The sequence below is a fragment of the Desmodus rotundus genome, chromosome 11, assembly GCF_022682495.2.
Source record: "Desmodus rotundus isolate HL8 chromosome 11, HLdesRot8A.1, whole genome shotgun sequence".
NCBI lineage: Eukaryota > Metazoa > Chordata > Mammalia > Chiroptera > Phyllostomidae > Desmodus > Desmodus rotundus.
Window position 1 is genome coordinate 80,699,204 of NC_071397.1, and position 22,723 is coordinate 80,721,926.

Sequence of the window (22,723 nt, forward strand, 5' to 3'; positions counted from 1 at the left end):
CACTATCCCAGAGTAAAGCTTCACTTAATGTAGGTAGCACAGGATTGAAACAATTTGGAATTTCAAACCAGAGCTATCGTTTTAATTGCCTCAGACTCAATGAGTTGGATAAATCCCTGCTCTGTTTCCAGTGAGCGCTTGTCAAGGCAGAGACAGAACAAAGGCAAGGAAGAAAGCAACAGAATACAATGATTGCATTTCTTCACTCAGGAGGCTGTAGTTACAAGCATTTCAAGAACTGAGTCACCATCAAATGGAAGGATCCAACTGAAAAATCATGCTCAGTGTGCATCACATGGAGAGTTCTTGTGGCCAGCTTCTGGCTTCACTGAATTTATACCATGAGAGCTTTACTTTATAGGCATCTTAGCACTGGAAACCCAAGTTGAGAATTCTTGATGGCAAGTTTAGTGCTTACTGGCAGATTTATATAAGTAAACCCCAGTTATTTACTATGTTTGATAACCCAAATATTATATTTAATTTTGTATCCCACAAAGTAGTCCAGCAATGCAATAAGTTTTGTGACTTTCGCATATAACCATAATCAAAGAGTATTTGAACCATGTTTATTAGTTTCTCCCTCAAACGTCAATGGTAAATTATTGCCAGCAAGAGGCTCTCACCTCATGGCCACAGTCTGCCCTGTGTTTGAAACATTTCAATCTCACATTGCTGGTGTCTCTATACTCTTTTTAGGGCTCAGCAGAAGACACCCTGCTTTGCCCACATCATGCTCCACTCTCTTTCCTGAAGTCTGTACTGCTCGTGAGCTGTTGGCTGATCTTTCTTCATACCATTGATGGCACAGGAAGATAGATGGGAGAATTCAGTCTTTATGCCTGGTGTTGCCTATTAAAGAGAGAGATTGGAAGGAGTGTTTAGTTGAAAAGAAGGGAAATCACTAACTCTTTCTACTCAGAACAGAACTGATGTGAACTGGAACATTCAAAATGAGCCCTTCATTTTACTGAACATTTGACTTGGTTCCCTGCTAAGTGTTCAAAACATCTCAGAATTGGCCCTGGCTGGTGTGGCTCAGTGGATTGAGTGCTAGCCTGCCAACCAAAGGGTTGCAGGTTTGATTCCCAGTCAGGGTACCTGCCTGTGTTGCAGGAGCCAGGTGGGCAACCACACACTGATGTTTCCCTGTCTTTCTCCCTCCCTTCCCCTCTCTCTAAAAATAAATAAATAAAATATTTTTTTAAACTCCTGAAATTGCTTATGACTCTTTCCTACAAAGTTTAATGAGAACTATTCAATATCAATGTGCCCAATAGCATATGGTATGTAACTTTTGGTAACGGGATATATTTCCACAAAGCCTGTCAGAATATTACTACAAGCCATTTTAGCAGTAAACTATTTCAGAGGCATGCAGAAGAGGAAAGATGAACATGTAACTTTAATTAAGTAAATGCTTTTTCTTCTTAAACAAAATGTCAAAGACCCATTTTACTTGAAAAAAAATCATTTTCCTTATGGGCGCTTCTTTCTCTGTGAATCTTTCTTTGTTCTGAAACTAATTTTACCTTTGAAGCTTTATCAGCATAGCACAAAGATTTGATATTTACTCACCAATTGTCTGATTTATTGAATCGGCATAGGCTATTTGGATAATCTCGGGCTGAAGGAGCCTTTTGAATGGTGATTTGATCAGAAACGCCGTGAACTTCAATAGGCGGAATGCAGTGTTGTTTGTATTAACTGTCTGGATTTTTCCAGGAAATATAGCCTTTTCCATTTCATCTTATGTTGTATAAAATAAGCTAACTCACCTATGCCAGATCGTTTTTAAGATTTGAAATGATTGCTTGTAACACTGAGATAATTTTATACACAGGGGAAACTGCATTTAGCAATAATAACCAAGCAGCTAATGGTCCATCCTCTTAATACTTTGAGGTAATGCATTCCGCTTATATTTGAGTAGCTACTTTGCTACGGCTAAGATGTTACATATTTCAGTTCCATTTCTTGTTGGCCTTTATATGCAAACATTGGCACAATGGCTTTGTTTAACTATACATTTGAAAAATACCCCAAATATGGAAAGCTATTTTTACTGTAGTCAAGTCCATTTACAATATAACAAACTATGATTGGTAATGTCAGAGAAGTAATGCAGAATCACTGTTTGAGCAGACTTTTGTTGTAGCTCACTAAGTGGCCTATGGCCATTTCCTCACTTGCTTTCCACAACAATTCTCTGAGGAAAAACAAGTTGGATAGCACTATTTCTATTTTTTTAATTGTTTGGTAAATAAGCACAGAGAGATAATAGGATCTGCCCAAAGTCACACAGCTAATGATGGATTTGGACACAGACTGAGGTGGGTCTGCTGGCTTCTTGTCTAGTTCTATGGGGTTGTGACAGAGACCGAGGGAGACATTTGTCACCCAATATTGTAAAAGTTCAAGAGAAATAAAAGCATTCTAGTGCTGCTTTGAAAATGTTCTAACCAGATTACCAAGGAATCTTATTTGAGCTAAAGTAGAGATATCAAAAAGAAGAAATTTAGGATGTTGTTAATTTAGTAAAAAATTCTTATGTAGGCTTTTAATATAGTACACAAGATATGATCCACTATAACGTAGAAAAATAATACCTTACGCCTTCACAACCTTCTGTATTTCAGAAAGCAACTGTGTGTATATTATCTCATTTAATGTTTGTGATTATCCAATTCATTGACAGAGCAGATGGAGGAACGACATCTCAGAGTATCTGAGGGACTTGCCCAAAGTGTTAGGTGTCAGAGTTTAGGGCCAGAACCCTAATAGTCTAACTTCAAGGATGGGGTTCTTTCCAATACCCCACAACTTTATATATTGTCACCTTATATACCGTGAGGCCTAATCGAATTAATGAGACTCAAGTTTCTTTTCTAAAATTTCTCTTTTTCCTTCTACCCAGATTTTTCTTGTGTCACCAGGAGACAATCAACAAGTCTGATGGTATGAAAATGTTCAGCAAAGGAAGTTAGGCCATAGGTACTAACTACTGCCAAGCATGTGGACTAACAGCCATATTTTCAGTCCTCTGCTCTGAATAGTCTTGACTTTCTACTCAAAGAAGCTCTTCATTGGAGCATACCGTAATGGACATTTTCTGTCCTGTTTTTGGAGACAGTCCAAGTAAGTCTCCTACCCATTTGACGGGGGTGGGGGTGGGGCTTCGGAATCAGAAATGTCTTAAGAATTAAGAATTAGAATCAGAAATGTCTCAAGAATTAAAAATTAAGAATTAAGACATTTTTACCCTGGTGGACATTGTCTTGAAAACCAAAAGGTTGTTGGTTCAATTCCAGGTCAAGGCACATGCCTGGATTTTGGGCCAGGTCCCAGGCTGGGGACATGGGAGAGACAACTGATTGACATTTCTCTCGCACATCAATGTTACTCTTCCTCTCTTCATCTCTTCCCTAAAAATAAATAAATAAAATCTTCAAAAAAATAAAAGAATTAATTTTCATTGACAAACCCACTAAAAATACCTGGCATGAAAGAATAATACTTGAAAGAGATTATTCACATCCTATGTTCAAGCTTCATTTTTTCAATTTCTTTTTAGTCTTAAAATGTGGTCTGTGATGATTTATAGCTGACAGCAATCTGCAAAGTGACTGAAGATGATAAACTTATTTATTTGTTTATTTTAAAGATGTTAATTTCTTTTTAGACAGAGGGGAAAGGAGGGAGAAAAACATCAGTGTGTGGTTACCTTTCACACTCCCCCTACTAGGGACCTAGCCCGCAACCTAGGCATGTGCCTTGACTGGAAATCAAAACAGCTACCCTTTAGTTGGCAGGCCGGTGCTCAATCCACTGAGCCACACCAGCCAGGGCAAGATAAACTTATTTAAAATTACATATACATTGCTTCAAAATAATGCTGACTTAGACCATAAGGAGGAAATATTTCTATCTCAAGAAGGGGAAGATTCCAGACATTATCTTATCCATACATAAAGATTTGAGGCAAACAAGACATAATGAAGGAATGTGAAAGAGAACATGTTCCAAATGTCTCTTCCATCTTTTTTTTTCAGTAGCCTAAGAACACAGCAAGAACATCTACTGTACATTCAACAAACTTGTTCATCAGTTTTCTGCAAGAAATCTCATCTCTATGAGTACATTACTCATTCAAAAGTTCTTATAACCTTACATGTGGATTTTACTCTCCCAGTAGTCTTAACTACCAATTTCACTGCTATGTGCTCAATTGTCGGTACACGATTTGCAAAGAAAAGCTTTTTCAAATTTGTAAATTTCTTGGATCTTTAAGGACTTAATAAACTTGATGGAAATATCAAAATGCATTATTAAATTTCTTCAAAGCTTTTTTCCCCTTTCATAATGGTACCCACTGGCTTACAGCAGTGTTTGGTTTTGGTCTCATAGTGTTTGCCACCTGCTCCAGACCACATTTACAGAAACTTGGCTACAAGGTCACACAGTCCTGGAATGTTGTGGGCTGCTACCAGCCTTACCTAAGCCAACCATAGGCCAAATTTTGTAGGGGGAGGTGCAGGAGCGGGAATGATAAAAGAAAGCATGTTGCTTCTTCTCATTTTAAGAATAGGCATTTTCAAGTCTCTCAAAACTACCTTCCATTCAATTATTTATTCAAAATTCATTCAAGCACTCGTTGAGCACCTACTATGTGCAAAACTGGACTCAGCCAACGAAAAACAATTATGAATTAATTACAATTTTGCTACCCAGACCCTCCACTGCGTTACACACTGATAAACCATTTTGCAAAGAGCTCACAGTCCAACAGAAAAGAAAACAGTTAATTATAATGCTATTTGGTAAGCAATAAAGGAGATATGAGCAGCAATAAGACTAGTACAAAATTCCATTGAACTTGAAATATAATCTTAGAAAACGTATATATTATACATTTAGAATCTACATACAAGGTGGGGCAAAAGTAAGTCTACATTTGTATGTATGGAAAAATAATATGATAATTAATAAATAATAATATAAGAATAAGCTCTTTTGCATACTCAACTGTAAACCTACTTTTCCCCTACCTTATATACAGTGTATAATTTTATATACAATAGAATTTATAAAATTTTATATATGATCCAAATATATATATTACATTGCCCCCAGAGGATTTCTAATAAGAAAACTACAAGTTTGTTCTGTAGTCTCTCCAATCCTCAATTTTTCTGCCCACCACCATGTAGCTAATGCCTTCATTTGAGGAATTCCGAGAAAAAGATACTACTAAAATCATCTTGAATGATGCATGGCTTAACATTTTTGTAACATCCCACCTGCAAAAATGTTTATTGATTTTATTTTTCGATGCAGAAAATAGCCAAAAGCCAAGATTACTTGCTAATTTTGCTACATGATTTCCTGTTCTTTCAGAATGTTGAAAATGCCCTACAAATGTCAAATTCTCTCTCATTACTAAAAAAAAAAAAGAAAGTATTTGTAAATAAAGAGAATCTAATTTAAAATTGAAATTATTTTATCCAATGTGTCTTGTAATAGCTGATTTCGTTTGAAGACTGCTGTTCTTTGTTTTATGAATATTCATACAAGGTTAGAAATGACAAAATTGTGTACATATGCAAAATCTTATAAAAATAGGAGGCTGCAATGTAATGCTTGGGTCTAATTCAGTGCTGTGAAGAAAATACCTATATTTTTCCATGTGTAATATGTATTTTTTTGCCCGAATTTTTGAAGGAAAAATAAGGATGTGCATTATACATGAGTATAATGATTACATACCGTGGGTATAATAATGCATATAATAATCCCATGTATAATGTGCACAAAAACATGGGTGTGCATTATACATGGCAAAACACGGTACTTTCATCTAGGTGTGAGCTGCGTTCACCCAACATTTAGGTAAAAAGTCAGCCTTAGCCAATGCTTGGTTCTTGTAATCATCATTATCTTTTTCCTCATTATTATCCTTTTCCTCCTTCTCTTCCTCTTCCTCCTTTTCCTTCCCTTCTTCTCCCTCATCACCACCATCATCATAGTCACCAATATCATCATCATCACTACTATTTATCAAAACTTTGCTAACTCCTCCAGGGTTCTGGACACTTTATACATACTCCTCACAACAGCCCTCTAGGAATCTGATGCTTAGATCAAGTACTGCCTATGCAGCTAGCACAGGGCCGGCGCTAGAATTACAATGAAGTTACACGTAAGTACCAGGTCCTTCCCACTAGTTTCTCAGTGGAGGCAGAGCTGCCTTACCACTCAGCCCAGATGCAGGACCGTCCACATGCAGGGCTTCAGTGCAAACTACCTGAGAGCATGGGGCCACAGACCCCGCATCCCAGCACTCACGTGACCTCGGCCTTGTGACTTGCTTCTGCATCTGCTGAGGCAGTGTGACAGAAGCCTAGAAGAGGAGCATGACCTCAAAAAAGGTCATCTTTAATCCTTCAATGACTTCTCTGTGCCTCTCCGATTCCAAGGCTGATTTTGCATGAGCCCTCATTTTTTCTTCTAAACTACTTCTTTCTTCCCCTTACTCAATCTTTAAAAGAAAACTTAATTCTGCAGGTCAGATGCTGTAATTTAATAGGAATTTAGAGGTAACTGCAGATGGTCAGAAGGTGCCAGGAGTGGTTTCTACTGGCTCCTTTCCCTCCAATCCTGTAACAAATGTTACCATGTGTTATCAGGGAGCAGCTCAATAGCAAATTCCACGATTAGAATTAAATTACTTTAGCTTCATTTCTTTTGTTGGAAAAAAATGTAGGCAAGTCATGTGCTTTACTGGATTTTTTACCAATCTCTTACTCTTGTCTTATTCTTCCATCTCCTCTCACCTTGCCCCACATCATTTTCTGTAAGAGCACCCTACTGCTCTGTGCTCTGCAAGAGGTAAGGCCCTTAATATTAGCTTTTTTTTTTTTTTTTTTTTTTTGCAGCCTGGGTCATCTTTGCATCCTTCAAATAGTTAACAATGTAACTTGCTAATAAAGTTACTCAACTGTTCACTGAACTGCATTTTTTATGGCATTAAGACAAGGTAACAAGGATTTACTTTCTAGATCCATATGTAATCACTCTGATATAAAGTTCTATTATATGTTGCTCATTTTGACATTAATGTAACAGTTTGGCCTCTCTTGGAGAGCACTTTATACATGGAGCAGTGTTGTGGTAGCTAAAGCAACTGCATTCTTTCTAGAGAATAAGAAAGATTCTTTGAAGCATCAAAACATGTAAGCATTGTGTATGTTAGTGGTGCCCTGGAACTAACAAAAGACCTTTTGATAAGAGTTCTAAGCTACCAGTGTTACCATGGATGCTTGAGGATAATGGGCACAGATTCACACTCCTCCATGTACAGGTGATTCATCTCTTTTATGATTCTTCCTGGTGAACAAAGAAGAAAGAAAATAGACATGAAGTGAACATATATTGAATCATGTGGGGGACATTTCTGCTTAGTTCTCAAATAAATGGTTTAGCCCACTGAGTTCAAATATAGGGAATTGTGGGAGTTAAATAGATTCAGAAAGCACCTCTGGCAGCCCAAATTTGAGTCAAAGAATCTAATATAACTCTTTCGTTATATTACACTTTATTGTCTTTTTGTTATATATAACTCTTATGTTACACTTCTGCTTTTAGTCCAAGAGAATCAAATTATAGCTTTGTAAATTTCTAAGAGCTTTTTGAGTTAAATTGCCTACTTTTTAAAAACAAAGTAGAATAAATTCCAAAGTAAAATATTTTTAAACAAAAAACAAGCAAACAAAACAACAGTTTCTAAGTCTGCTGATCACTCGTTTATCCAAACTCTTTACGGTGGCCTTGAAGACTGCAGGCTGTGGGCTTCGACCCATCTCCCTCCAGTTTCACCTTCGTCCCTCTCCTCCTGCCACACAGGCCACCTTACTGTTTCTTGACTTTACTAAGTTCTTTTATACTTCGGGCCTTTGGCCATGGTGTTCCCTTTGCTGTAGGTAAGTCTCCCTTCCCACCCCAACCCCAGCCTAACATACTGGCTCCTTCCAATCTTTTATGCCTCACCCTATATATGACTTCCCAAGAGATATCTTCTTAAAATTTTACTTCAAAGCAATCTGACACCAGCAGGCTTTTCATGGATATTTACAAGCTGATTGTAGGATGAAATGGAGATGCAAAGGGTCAAGAACACCCAGGTGTACAAAGTTCTAATGATAAAAGAAAAGAACGATGCATTGAAATACAACAGAATTAGAACTTCACCTAATGATACCATTCAGGCGATGAAAAAACAAGCCACAAATATGCATGTGTGTTTGAGTAGTCTTGTGTCCAGAATATATAAAGAATTCCTATAAATCCGTATAGAAAAAAACAACCCAGTAGAAAAATCAACAAAAGATTTGAACAAGCAATTCACAGAAGAAAATCAACACATGGCCTATTAATACATGAAAAGATGCTCCACCACATTGGTCATCAGGGAAATGAAAATTAAAACCACAATAAGAAAACATACGCACACCCTTTAAAATAGTTAAAATTAAAAACTCTAACGATATTAAGTGGTAGTAGGTATATGAAAACAACTAGAAGTTTCATTAATTGCTGGTAAGAGTACAAACTGGTAAAAAAAAATGAGTGCAAACTAGTACAACAACTTTGAAAAATAAATTAGATATATCTACTAAAGACAACTAGGTGCATATTCTATGATCCAGCAGTTTCTCTCCTGGATATATAAACAAAAGAAATGTATTCATATCTGTCCCAAACAGCATGTAAAATTGTACATAGCTACACTTTTTATAGTATCAGAAAATTGGAAACAACCCATGTATCCATCAAGAGAGTAGGAATGGTCAGATAAAATGTGGCCTATTCATATGATGAAATGTTAGAGTAATGAAAATGAACAAGCTACACTCCACAACATAGAGAAATCTCATAAGCATAATGTTGAATGAAATAAGCCAGACATAAAATAGAACATAGCACATGATTTTATTTCCGTAAATCGAGAAAGCAGGCATACTGATCTATGATGATAGAATCAGGATGACGGTGTCATTCTGGGAATAGGGGACATAAGCAGGCTTCTTGGGTGCGTTCGCAGCAGTAGAGAACAAGTTGCTCACATTTATGACTTGTTTTAAGGTAATGTTGTAAAAGCAGTGAAGAATTTACTTTTCCCTTTGCACACCATCTTCCTATTTCTTTCTTCTCCATTTCTGTGTGGTTGTTCACCAGATCATTTCCAGTTCAGAGCTTCAAAAGCATTGCCAAGGACAAATTCCAGGGACATGCTCAGTTCAGGATGTCACCACACATACATACATGTGCACACACACTCATATACCCAAAAACCCATCTAGAAATCACTAAACAGAAAGGCCAATTTCCTAATAAATTTATGGCTTATAACATAAAATGGCCAAAGAGTGGCCATGGGTTGTGTTTTGTCCATCTAGTGTCCCTTTCTCTTCTGGTAACAGCACACATCTTTCCTAAAAAGAGTGCAGTTTATGTATTTTCAATGAGGCTAACCCCACCCTTTCTGGGTCTCCAGGGGGGAAGGCCAGAGTGAGCCTTCCTCTGGCCATTGTGAGTCATTCAGGAGTGGACATATGTCCCAAGAGGATCAGCCTAGGTCTTTGCTGAGATTTCCTATATAGAAGTAGTATGAGAAAGGGTTTCCCTCCCTCAGCAGTAGTGAGTTGGAGAAAGAAAGAGAGAGAGAGAGAGATGGAGAGAGAGAGAGACAGAGAGAGGAAGGAAAGAAGGAAGGAAGGAAGGAAGGAAGGAAGGAAGGAAGGAAGGAAGGAAGGAAGGAAGGAAAGAAACCTACAGCTATCTTTTCTAACCACAAGAAATAAACCATCTTATTTAAATAATAGATAAAAGTGAGGCCAATGTGTAAAGAAAAGTCAAGAGAAGCAAGATGGAGAAAGACAGAGCTTTGAAAAAAAACTTGTGCCCTGGATTCAAAACTTTTTTTTTCTCCAAAGAGTTTATATTGGATTGTTGTTATTTGCAGCTAAGAGTCCCTGTCTACTATAGACCAGAAAACAAATACACCAAAACCTTATGGGAAAATTAAAGATAACTGCCTGTGTATACAATTAGATAGGTCTTAATCAGACAGATTTTAAAGATTTTCCAGACTATTTTAGCAGATTTCCTGTTGTTCACAAATTATTTTCATTGTGTTGGTTTGATGATATTTCCCAAGTCTTTCACACTCAATTCTTTTGGAGAAATTCTAAATTAATCACTTGTTTAAAAAACTACAGTCTTTTTGCATAACTACCAGGGTCGTCCTAAACGTTTTACTGCTCAGCAGTAGCTTCATCAATTGAAGCTTGGGAAAGGAAAAGGGGATAAAATTCAAACCAAACATTTCCACAGTTTTTATTGACTTTCTGAAACGGTGTGTCAGGAGAGGGGAATAAGAGTTAAAATAAGTTTTCTAGCCTTGGCAAGCTAGCTCAGAGCTGGCTCAGAGTTGGTCAGAGCATCATCCCAATACACCAAGGTTGCAGATTGGATCCCTGGTCAGGGCACCTACCTGAATCCACCAATAAATGCATAAATAAGTGGAACCACAAATCAATCTCTCTCTCTCTCTCTCTCTCTCTCTCTTTCTCTCTTTCTCACATCAATAAATAAAAATTTTAAAAATATTAAAACCAGTTAAATAAGCTTTTGTATTATTTAGATATTTTGTTTAGCTATTACATTAGAGAAGGTTAACTTTCTTTGTATAACTTCACTTAGGGTGCGTATTTTAGATTCCCAAATCAATGTCATTTCCTCTCCATCACTAATATCTGGATAGGCCAGGAATTTTAAAACATCTATGTCATGAGCTCCTCCAAGAAAAGATTACCTATTTCTGGTCATTTTAAGGTATTATGTTAAAATCATCACCATATGACTTTGGATGTTTTGATTTAAAAGATTGATTTCTGCCATCCAATAACCTACCATTTAGTTTATACAGAGAGTATCTTCTCGATGTGTTGTGAGTGATCATCAAGGAAAAGATAGCAATTGTTTCAAAGAACAAAGTCATGGGCAGCCTTGTTCGAACTGTATGTCCGACCTCCACTAGAAGGAACGGGAGGCAATGCAGGTGTCTGATGCTAAACTTAGAACCCAGAAAACAGGAAATTAATTTTTGTACCTCTAAGAGCAAAAGTAAAATAGTAAAAATATCCTTAAGTGTTGATCATTAACACTGTTATCTAAAACAAAATGTAAGAAATAAACCTAAGGAATTTGAACTTAAAAATGCTTATATTCTTTTTTGTATTTACTTTTATTAAAGTACAGTTGACACACAATATTGTATTAGTTTCAGGTGTGTAACATAGTGATTTGACAGTTATGTACCTTTCAAAGTGATCACCACAGCAAGTCTAGCAACCATCTGCCACTGTACACAGTTATTACTACGTATGAATGACCATATTCCCTGGGTTGTGCATTATATCCCCTTATATTCTTAGTGTTCACAATCACTTTGTAACTTTTTACTACTGTTCACTGGGACCAAAACATCAGGGACAAGTGAATTATCACTTGAACTCATCCAAATTCTTGAGAAGCAACTCAAAATACATATCCTGAGGAGGGTTGCTCATGTACATCAATCATACTTGTCAAGCAACAAAACGTATTTATTATTTATCTAGTCAGGACTCATAACCTACTTTACCTTATAGCCATAACCTTAGGAACTACAGCCATTCTCGCTGCTAAAGTCTTGATGTGCGTACATGTGTGTGTTCGTATTTTCTTTTTCTTTTTTATAAACCGTAAACAATGGTTTTCAAAAATTCCGGAGAAAGTTGAACACCTCCAGTAGTCATAGCAATCCGTCTTCAAACAATGTAAACCCAACAGCACATGAGTCAGACACCGAGTGAGTCAGTCCGTTGGGGGCTCCGTGCAGCTGGTGATTCATCATTAAACTGAATTCATACTCATGTTTTCCCATCACTTAAAAGCAAACACAAGAGATTAAATTATTTTTTAAATGCATCTTCTTGAGAAACACACCAGACTTGCAAGTGAAAATGGTAACTTCGTTTGATGCCAAGCTTCTCAGAAGTAAATCACATATCTCTGCCCAGCACAGACTGAGTCTCATGTTTCAAAAGCCACTGAGAAGTGAAATGCCAGGTCTTGGCCTTCTAGCACATCAGGGACTAATCGAGGATGTTTGAAGGAAGAGGGAGCCCTAAGTTTCTGTTATCTTCTTGTCTGAGCAAATCACTGTATTTCCCTGAACCTCATATTGCTAATCAAATTAAAATGATGCAAATCAGCCTACATGTCCCATTAGGTGAGGGTGAAGACTGACCATACCATTTGTTGTCTATACCCCAGGGGCCAAAGGGGAGGAAGGGAAAGAGCCTCTATTCTGGCCCAGCCCTGATGCCTATAATTCCCACTTATTACTGCTTTTGAATTAAGGCATTCATTCTCAACCCTGCTGCATGATAGCATCACCTGGGGAGCTTCAATAATATTATCTAAGCCCCATCCCAAGCCAGCTAAATTACTGTCTCAGGAAGTGGGGTTTAGTCACTCTCCAGTAATTTTTTTAGAAGTTACGTGGTAAACATTTTATTGGCCAGGGTTGAGAGCCAGGAGAACAAATGTTCTCATAGTGTGGATTCCATACCAGCAGCTTTGCATCACCTTGGAACTTGTTGGAAATGAAATTCTCAGGGCCCACCTCAGAGAGACTGAGTTGGACACTTTGGGGGCAGGACACGTTGCGGGCAGGAGTTAGCAATCTCCTCCGCATTTTAACAAGCCCTCCAGGGGGATGCTGTAGTAAGCTAAACTTACCAACATTGCAATGGAGTAAGGTCCAGTTACAACTCAGTGTTTATTTAGAAATGGTAACATGTTGATTCATTAAATTGACACCAGCACTTTAGATGGAATTAGTTTACCATTTCAGCATTTTAATCCTTTAAACTATCAAGCTGGGCTGATAATTGGTAGGAATAGAGGGTGGGTGGACACAGAAGCCTAACACATAGGACTTGTGGACAAGCATGGTACAACCTCTTTGAGGAGACCAGGTCTGCTGTTGACTGGTTACCTGACACTTTGTCAAGCTGCAGCAATAACAAGTCTTGATGTACGTGGTGTGTGATTAAAGAAACAGGATCCCATATGAAGGCCAAGTCCTTATAACCTGTTACTACTTATATGGTTGAAAACCACCTTCATCTTCCATCTTTTGGAAAGCACATCATTGCTGTCTTCCTACAGAGTGGGGGTGGGGCCATGGTCAGACTTGCCCCAGTGACTGCAGTGACCAGTGGCCTCCTGAGGATGTCCAGACCTTCTGGATTAGTGTAAATGATTCAGCCTAAACATGAGATGTCACCCTGGCTGGCGGAAAGTTACAAATGCTAAAGAAGTTACTAAAACAGGTCCAGGAGACATGACTGAATGAGCTCACTTTACTATGTGTAGATACAGCTTAAACCCTCATTTGAGCATGAAATTAATGCCTCTTTCAGACACAGTCCATCATGATGAATGGAAAAGAGGAAAATATACATAAAGGGTCTCTCGCTAAAAGAAATTACAAGTTCATTTACTGCATCGCTCAAAGAAATTACAAGTTCAGTTACTGCATTGATAGTTTGCAGACCTTTGAAATCGAATTATACAGATTAGTGTGCCAACTGTTAGGACAAGGGAGCAGCAAAGAGACGGCGGGTGTGGGGTTCTGAGGAAGGAAAAGTGACACTTCTACAGCCTGAAGAGAAAAATTGACATGGGGAAACATGACAAATTTAAAGTTCTAAACTTCTATGACAACATAACCACAAAGGAAGTAATATTTTAGTCTTCAAATCAACCTTCTCTTATCTGCTTTAGGAATGAAAACTTCTGGATGGCCACCTCAATTTATACCATTGTATAAACTCTTGGAATGTAAACAAAATATCATCATCTAATATGTATTGAGAATGTATCATTTTGCCATAAAGTTTGGAAGTCCTGATTTTCTGAGAATTTATTAAAGACATTGTTTAAATCCCATTGAAAAATGAAAATATGTTTTATAGCCATTACTCTTTTAATTAGAATTTTTAAATTTTGGGTGTTACACTAGTAATTACTGTAATTTTTTTTCCTTTCGTGCTCATATTAGTGCATTAAATAGTATTCCTGATGAAAGCAAAGCAATTTAATACCATCTAAAATTTGCCTTCGTAAAGTTAATTTTTCTCCAAGGATGGATCTTAAAAATGCCTCCACCTCAAAGATGGGGAGCCGTGGTCATTTCAGTTTAACCTGGACGCCCAGTGACCCAGAAAGAGGGTTACTAGAGGCTTTCTGAGGCAAGAGAATACTGTCCTGAGTCTAATCAAATTCCTACTGTCCCATCAAGTCTTCAGCCATTGAAATCATCCTCATCCTGCCCTTTCCGATTTTACAGCAGAAAGAACAACCTTTCAATGCAGGTCTCCGTGGAGCCCAGTCTGTCTGAGCCAGGGCCTGGCAGTGCTATGAGATCAGCACTGTTTCTACACTTTGCAGGAAAGTATGACAGTGATGGCATTTTCCCTTCTTAGAACATAGCACAGTTAGCAGTCATAAAGAGGTGTGATTATTTGATTAATTTCTGCTTTTCCAACAGAACAGACATGCCAGAGGGGGGAATGCAGAGTTTAGTCCGCACCGTTGTGCCCCGCCCTGCACCAGGCACTCACCTGGCACCCACTGAATGTTTGTTGACAGAATAATTGAAAATTGGAGCTGGGAACAGAACTGTAAGCTTTCTTATGTCTGCCTCACCCTTAATCCAAATGGTAGAAACCAAAAGATATTTGGTCCTGGTTTTCATTTATTCTTGAGCTAAACTTTTTATTTACCTTTTATGTAATATTTTAGAGAACTATGCTTTGATTTAATAAGAAGTTGGTGTGTTTACCATTATTTGGTAGACAATGAAGATGAGCAAGTCACTGCGGAACACTAAGAAGCACGTTGGCTGCAGAATCATGCCAAGGAAGTAGGACACAGAGGCTGGACCGAGAGGAGCAGAGGGCCTTTACAGCACCGCAGACGTCCCGAATCCGTCCAGTATCGGCAGAACGGCACTTTTGCTCTGGGATTCTGCACGACCTGGAGCAGGCCTCAGACACGGACATGCTGTCTGATCTTTTTCTCCACCTCCGTATCTTCTCTCTCACATCCACATCCTTAACCTCCAAACAGGGGAGCCAAGGGGGGACTGAGGCCACACTCCTTCAGATGAAGAGCTCCTGCTTTCCTGTTTCCTGCCTTTGTCTCCTGACAGGGACCCTTTACATTTCTCTCCTCTTTGGTTCTGTTTCCAGTATCGATACATGAGAATCCCCCTCCACCTTCAATCTTTTAGATAATATATATTTGCCATGAGTAGATTGTCAAAGGCATTAGAACATTTTTCTCATTGTAAGAGAATAACCCATCCAGCTAGGTCGTCAGACGAGCAGCGCTCACTTAACCATTCCTAATGTAAAGAGGGGGCAGCCCACCGGGAAAAGGGGGTATAGACAGGCAGGGCCACTCCTCTTTGGCAGACCCAGTGTCTCCTCTCTGTGCTTTTCCGACAAGCTCCCGGCTGCATCTGGCACCCACTTCTTATGCTGATCACAGTACATTGTGCCTACTTTGCCCTGAACTTTTCACATGAAGATCTCCAGATTCTTCAATTACCTTGCTCTTCCCATTCACTGCCACCCCCACTCAGTACCCACACCTGGGATATCCAGCAAGCTAATTTACAGAGGTGATAAGCTGGTGAGAACTAAAGGAGATGGTCGGCTAAAGTGTTTGTGTTGGAAACCAGAGGCACTGCCTTAGGCACAGAGAAGCAAATCTCCACAGGTGACATGACAAGGAATAGAGGGTGGGAAGGTGCTCGGAGTCAGTGAAAATGGGAGAATATTAGGAGCGAACAATGGTGAGTATTGGACTGGGGTCCTGCAGTCCTTAGGATACACAAATGCATGGGAAGAAGCTCAGTTTACTTGGTAGTATACGTACAACTGGTGAGATGAAAAAGAGAAAAAAAAAGATAGAAACAAGCATTTGGAAAATGTGGCTGAAGCAAGGGAAGGAGAGCTGGTCCAGTTTGGTTGGTCCATTCCCTACACTTCATGTTATCACTGAATGAATGTATTCTATTCACTCAAATACTTGAGTACTCACCACTCGACCCCTCAGCTAGAGCGCCCTTCAATCCAAGTCACTGTCTCCTTAAATCTTTCCTCTAAGGTATAAGTTAAGAAACTTATACCTTTTCTTAAGACCTAGCTCTTGGCCCTGGCTGGATAGCTCAGGTGGTAAGAGCATCGTCCAGATACCCCAAGATTGTGGGTTCAATCCCTGGTTAGGGAGCATGTAAGAAGCAACCAATGAATGCATATATGAGTGAAACAACTAAACTAATCAATATTCCTGCCTCTCTCTCTAAAATAAGTAAAATAAAATTTTTGAAAATGACCTAGCTCTCAGCATAGGTGGTTTCAACTTATTAACTCAAGCTACAGAGAAACTCCCTCATTTTCCATTCTCTGCGAGCATGTTGACATATCATCCTTTTTGGCTTTCCCTTTCCTTGGTGAATTTTCCCAGTAAAATTAGGGGGACAGGAAGGGACTACTTTACTTTAAATAGCCTGAGAATTAGTTGAATTATTATCTCTCAGTGATTTTAGCCATGAAGTTAGTCATCACTGTTAAGGTCAACGTAACTTAGAATTGTCAATAGAACTGAACTTTTTCTTAAAAGATCCTAAACATTTCAAACCCAGCCAAGTTTTGCAGCCATCAAGAAAGCTTTCCCTTCTTAGTCAGGAGAGGAAGGCAGGTGACAGGCACAGGCAGGCTCAGGTGAGGTCACAGAGACCTAATTATGGGCCAAGCAATCTGGGAACAATCAGCACCACCACTGTTCCAAGACGGGCCCCATTTGGTCTTAGGGCTAAATGGCGGTCTGGTAGCAGCCTTTTATTTGCTCTTTGCCACAACCCTACCTTACTTCTTCCTCTTCCTTGTCCCTGTTATTCAGAAGAAAGCATCAGTGATGAACCATAACATATCATCTTATTTTCAATATTTTAGCTTGCTAAACATGTATGCTGAGGTCAGTGTTCTTTGTGCCCTATCTTTTCCCCTGTCTTTGGTTTGGTCTCCCTGCCACCCAACTCTAACCCAGCCTCTCAAGCTCCCTGTGCCCTTTTCTCCCCGCCCTGGAGATTTACTCCTGCAGGGTCTTACCACCTAACCGCCAGATCCTGCTTGGTTGCTAGGAGGATCGCTCTCAGAGGGTCTCATTAAGTAGTTTTAATACATTGTCAGGAAGTCTTCAAAACAAGGCTATTTGATGCAAACAGGAAGTAATTTTATATAAAAATGTGTCTATGGAGACAGAGAAATGAAGAAGTTCTAGCTTTAGGCAGAAGAGAAACCCAGCTGTGTGTGAAATGGCTCTCAGAGTATTAATAGTCTGCCTACAGTTGTGATGTGTTTAAGACACAGCAAGGATAGGAAGGGGGTCTGCCACCCCTGGCCACGCACTAGGTATTTTACGCCTTAATTTAATTCCATTCCACGAATACTGAGAGCCCAGAGTGAGTCCAGGCGCTATGACACCTGCCAGATACACGTACATATCTGATTCCTGTCCTCACAGAGCTTGCAGTTTAATGGGCAAGAGACACAATGCAATGTGGCATGAAAACAGCTACGACAGGAACACAAGGTGAAGCCAAGGCCCATAAGAGGATCCTACCCTGACAGAGCAGGGAAGACTTAGGGGGGCAGGGACATCTCAGTTGGGGACTGAAAGCTGAGCAGGAGTTATCCAAACCAAAGTGAGAATTGGAAGAGAAGAGGAGAGTTTAACCTTAATGACAACCCTGTGAAGTCTGTGTGACCGCCCTACTTTCCCAACAAGAGATCTGAGCCTTGTAGGGGTTAAACGAGTTACACGAGGCCTCAGATCCAGGCAGCGGTGGAGGTGGGCTAGGTCCTCAGGACAGTCTTAGCCCAAGGTTGGGCTGGCTCCTTGTGCTACACCAGGCCCCTGGCTGCACCTCAGGTCTTTACCTGTTCTAAGCCTTTAGAGAAGCACCTGACAGGATGGAACTGTCTGGCCAGAAAGGAGGTCAGGACAATGCTGACCTGTAGGAATTTTATCACTAAGCATCAAGGCCCCCACAAGGGCATCTTTCAAATCACCTCGGAGTTCCTGAACATTCTATCTGCTCAGGACAAACCCGTGTCCAAGCAGCACACGGTAAGCAAACTTGTTCCTGGAAAAGTACATGCAAATGATTTTTAAAAGCAAAAGAGAAGCTTTATTCAGAACAGATCTGTAATGAGTACCTCCAAAGCAAAAGCTGTTATAAACACAATAACATCCCCTTGCTCTTAAAATGAGGCACACCTGGATTACCGGGAGCTAGCTTCTCCTATCACAGCAAATCCCAGGAGATAAGACTTAACTGTGGGAGACAGCCTGGGGGCGGGGGGTGGGGGGGGGTGGACCTTGATAAAACAGTTTGCTTTTATTTTGGCTCCGTTCATAGGCTCGAAATACTCTGTGGAACAAATTAAGTGACTGACGTAAATGTCCATTATTAAGTATATTTATTTAAAACCTGAATGGCAAAAGGCAAACATTGTAGATATATTAATGAAGAAATAAAACAAACATTTTACTTCTTTCTTTGCTCAAGGACATTGAGCTTGTTTGGAAGCCTGCTTGCCAGATTTGAGGCCAACTTCTTACAGGTCCCAATAAAGGCCTTTCCAGGCAATGAAAATTTTCATTCTGTATAAATAAAGGTGACATGCAGAGAGCAAGCCCAGGACATATAGATGTACGGAAATCTCTTTATCTGAAGTCCATTTGCTATGCAGGTAGCAAAAAGCAACACATCTAATGCTTCATTTTTCATTCAGAGCCCAGAATGTCAGACGAGGTGGTGCAGCCTTCAGAAGGTGCAGACTGTGCTTTCAAAGGGATTAGTGTAATATGTATAAAGTGTGCAAGGTTCGCATGCCTGCTGACCGGCATAGATATTTCGGGAAGCCCCGTGAAAGCCTCACTGTGTGAGGCACTTTTTCCTCAGTCTCTTGCCTTCTCTGTACAGCGAAGCTCCAAAAGCCCTCTGTCGGGTGAACCATTTCTGACGATGGCGCTTTTGGCCATTAGCAGGTGGCCAATGTGAGCCTCGCTCCAGACACCCCCAAAGGCCTGCTCTCTCTCCTTTTCCACACCAAAGACATTCACCCACACCTAAGACTCCTCACACACATCCTGTTCCTGCAGAAACGAGCGTTATCTCAAGCCACACCAGCGATTAGTTCCAACTCCCTTAAGTCTGAAAAAAAGACATGCTATAATCCTGCCATTCCATCTAGATTTCCTGTATCTGTCTGTTCTTAAAGGTTATCTCATCTGAATTCATCCGACACCAGCTCTCTCTCACCTCCCCACTTCCCCCACTCACTACATGCCCCCCCTCACCATCACCACTACCACCACTGGGGCAAACTTGGATATAAGTCAATGAGCTAAAAACCAGGCCTGTTATTTATTATATTTAGAAGGCTTACATTTATATTATCATACTCTGGGCTGGCAGCTAGCCAAAATAGCTTCCTGTTTTCTGCCTCTGCAATCTTCCCACTCCGACCCCCAACGCACTCACACACGAGAGCCCTTATCCCCGGAGTAACAAGAACATTGTGCATCATTTTCGTTCTTACATTCTAACTTTAACTTGCCTCTCGTGTTCAGCAAGGCTGAGGTAGTGAGTGGAGATAAATCAAGATGTGAGAGCAGGAAGGGAACCAGCCCATTTTGCCCCTGTTGCTTTTCCCAGCCTGGCGTAGTGTTCAAGAGCACTGACTCTGGAGCCAGGCTGTCCAAGTTCAACACCCCAGAATTATACTTGCTAGCACTGAGCCACTTCACCTGGCCTCTGCACCTCTAGGTCCGAATCTGTAAAATAAGGAAAGAAATAGTGCCAATCTCAGCCTTGTTATGAGGACTCAACATGGGTGAAATATTTAGCACATTATAAGCCACGATAAACACTAGCTATTGTTACAGCAGGCGAGACCATCTCTGGCCTCAACCAGTAAAGGCTGCTGCTTTCTAAATTAAGAAGAAGAAAAAAAGCAGAATTTAAACACTTGTTCATTTTTCCTTGACACTGCTTTCAAGGATTTTTTTAGTTTAATGTTGCATTGGAGGCATGGGAAGTATTTTGAGGTTTATGCTCCAGAAAAGCTATGCATGGCTGAGAGACTTTTACAAAGTAAATGTAAAGTTGGATGGATCCTCCCTCTGTGGATGTGAAGAGACTAGACTTCAGGCTGGTTCTCCTGAGACTTCTTTGTGAAAAGATGAACTGTCCAGCTAGGTCATGAGGGCTTATAACCTATGAATAAATCTCTCTTCAAAGCATGTTGTTGGAAGAGAGACTGTTAATGTTGTGGCTTTTCTTAGAAATAATTGATGCTGTTACATCTCTAGAATCCTTTATCCTAAGAAGAAAAGGCTTCGCCCATAACTTGCCCCCGTAGTTACATCTTATCCCCATCTAAATGGTATTAAACATCCAGTCACAGAAAACCGCTTGGTCTAAATGGAACACGCCAGAACATGCAACCACCATGCCTGCCAGACGGTGCGTGCCCAGATTAAAGGTTGAATAAATTGTTGAACAAGCAAATGAATGAACGAAACAGTTCAACAGTGAAGCAATGAACTGTTGTAGTAGAAAACATATTCTACTCAGGAATAATAAGAAATGACTTTCCAGACAAAGCTTAAGCTAAGAGTTATGATTTGCACACATGAAGCTAGGAAGTAATGGAAAAGCTCTCCCCACCCCCAAGTCATAGTACAATTTTACAATCACAGCCATCTTAGAGCAGACCTCTGAGCAAAAGGCACCGTGGCACTAATTTGCATTACAAAGAGCTGCATTTGCAGCATTCCCAGTATTTGCTCACTTCAAGAAGTAGGGCGACCCTGGTCTTGTTTAATCAGTAATTCCGTTTTTCTGAAATTAAGAAAATTAAACCCTGACTTTTCTAAGTCAATGAATGTCTAAAAGCAAAAATCTAGGACCTATTCTTGGACATGATTTTCTTCTGCCTCCAACCTATGCTGTCAGCACTTGGAATGTAGGTAGCTGCAAGGGTCCCTGCCTCTCCACCCTTCAGGTCTGAGCCTGACCTCAGAAGCTCTCTGCTCTCTGGCTACTGGCCAGGTGAACAGCTCAGCTCAGCAAACATTTATTTTATGATCAGGAGCTTTTCTTTGTAACCTCTCTGAGGGGAATTGACTTTGACCTCTCCCCACCTGAAGACAAATGTCAGACACCTGGTCAACAAAGAGCCCCACCCTTTACTTTACAAGAGTCAAAATATTCCAGGATCAACCTTCTCTCCCTTGTTAGTCACCTCAACTATTTAGCTGAAATGCTTGCATACCACATACTGATCTGTTTCATCTCAGAACTCGCCTCACATCGATTGTTACCTTTCTCTCGTCTGAAAATTCCAACCTTTGGCATTGTCAGTAACTAGTAGGATTCTTCTCTAGACTCTGGGCCCCGTAACCTGCTGGACCCTTCTCAGCTGGACCAAGCTACTTACCTTGCCCCTGTAGATTTAGAGAGAAAAATAAATTGCTTCAGTTCAGAGTCTTCTTACAAAGATTGTCTACTCTTTTCTCTGTTTTCTTTTTCATTTCTTTTACAAAAATTATCCCTTTGCTCTTATCTGCCAGTGGGAATGAGAGACCATTGCAGGCTGCGTACAGCTGGAGAAAAGCCTGTTGACACTTGATATCCATCAGCATAGAGCTGCTCCACCATTATCACAGGTCACACATAGAAAGGTGGAGCAGTAGCTTCTGAAATGTAATCTAGAAATACCCAACAAAAGTGGAAGAGTCTACAGTGTTTGAAGTTTCATAGACAAACTATAATTAATTCATGGCCAACAACTGAATATAGTTGACCCCTGAACAACATGGGGTGTAGGGCCCCATGCAGTCAGAAATCTGCATATAACTTGACCCCCAGAAACTGAACAGCTAATAATCTACTCTTGACCTGAAGCCTTAACAACAACCTAAATAGTTGATAAATACATATTTTGTATGTTGTATGTATTGCATACTGTATTTTTATAATGAAGTGAGCTAGAGAAAATAAAATGTTATGAGGAAAATTGTAAGGAAAAAACACATTTGCAGTATTTATTTTTAAACAAGCTGCGTGTAAGCAGACCCGCACTGTTCAAACTCACTGTTCAAGGGCCAGCTGCAGTCTCTAGTCTGCGTTCTGAGTCGGCTTCCTACTTGTTTCATTTTGCGTGGTCTCGTGCAAGAACGTAGAATACCTCAGGAGCAGAGAAATCTTCTAAAAGAGGCTTTGGAACAGAAACAGGCGCTAACATCTCCCATTAGTGTGCACTAAAGGAAACTGGAATGAAATATATTTTCTTAAAACTTCAGATTGCGTCCCTCAAAGTGTGCCTGGACTAATTTAGAAAGAGACTAGATTCAGCAATTAAAAAGCTGATGCTTTATCTCTAAGATCCAAACAATGGCAAATAAACTCGGCATTCTCCTTCTGTTTTCCACTATGTTCTTTCCAACTTTGAGAATGCTTCGCACACCA

The 22,723-nt window shown here is 39.9% G+C and overlaps 1 long non-coding RNA gene across 1 annotated transcript in view; it reads right to left on the reverse strand.

Moving 5' to 3' along the window:
• Window positions 1-511: 511 nt before the first annotated feature.
• LOC123478843 (uncharacterized) overlaps window positions 512-22,723 on the reverse strand; it is a 28,216-nt gene continuing 6,004 nt past the window's right edge. Inside the window, exons 2-5 of the long non-coding RNA XR_006654219.2 lie at window positions 11,705-11,988; window positions 8,047-8,192; window positions 7,311-7,386; window positions 512-852 (exon numbers count right to left, since the gene is read on the reverse strand). This is a non-coding gene — a long non-coding RNA (uncharacterized lncRNA). The remainder of the gene's footprint in view (window positions 853-7,310; window positions 7,387-8,046; window positions 8,193-11,704; window positions 11,989-22,723) is intronic.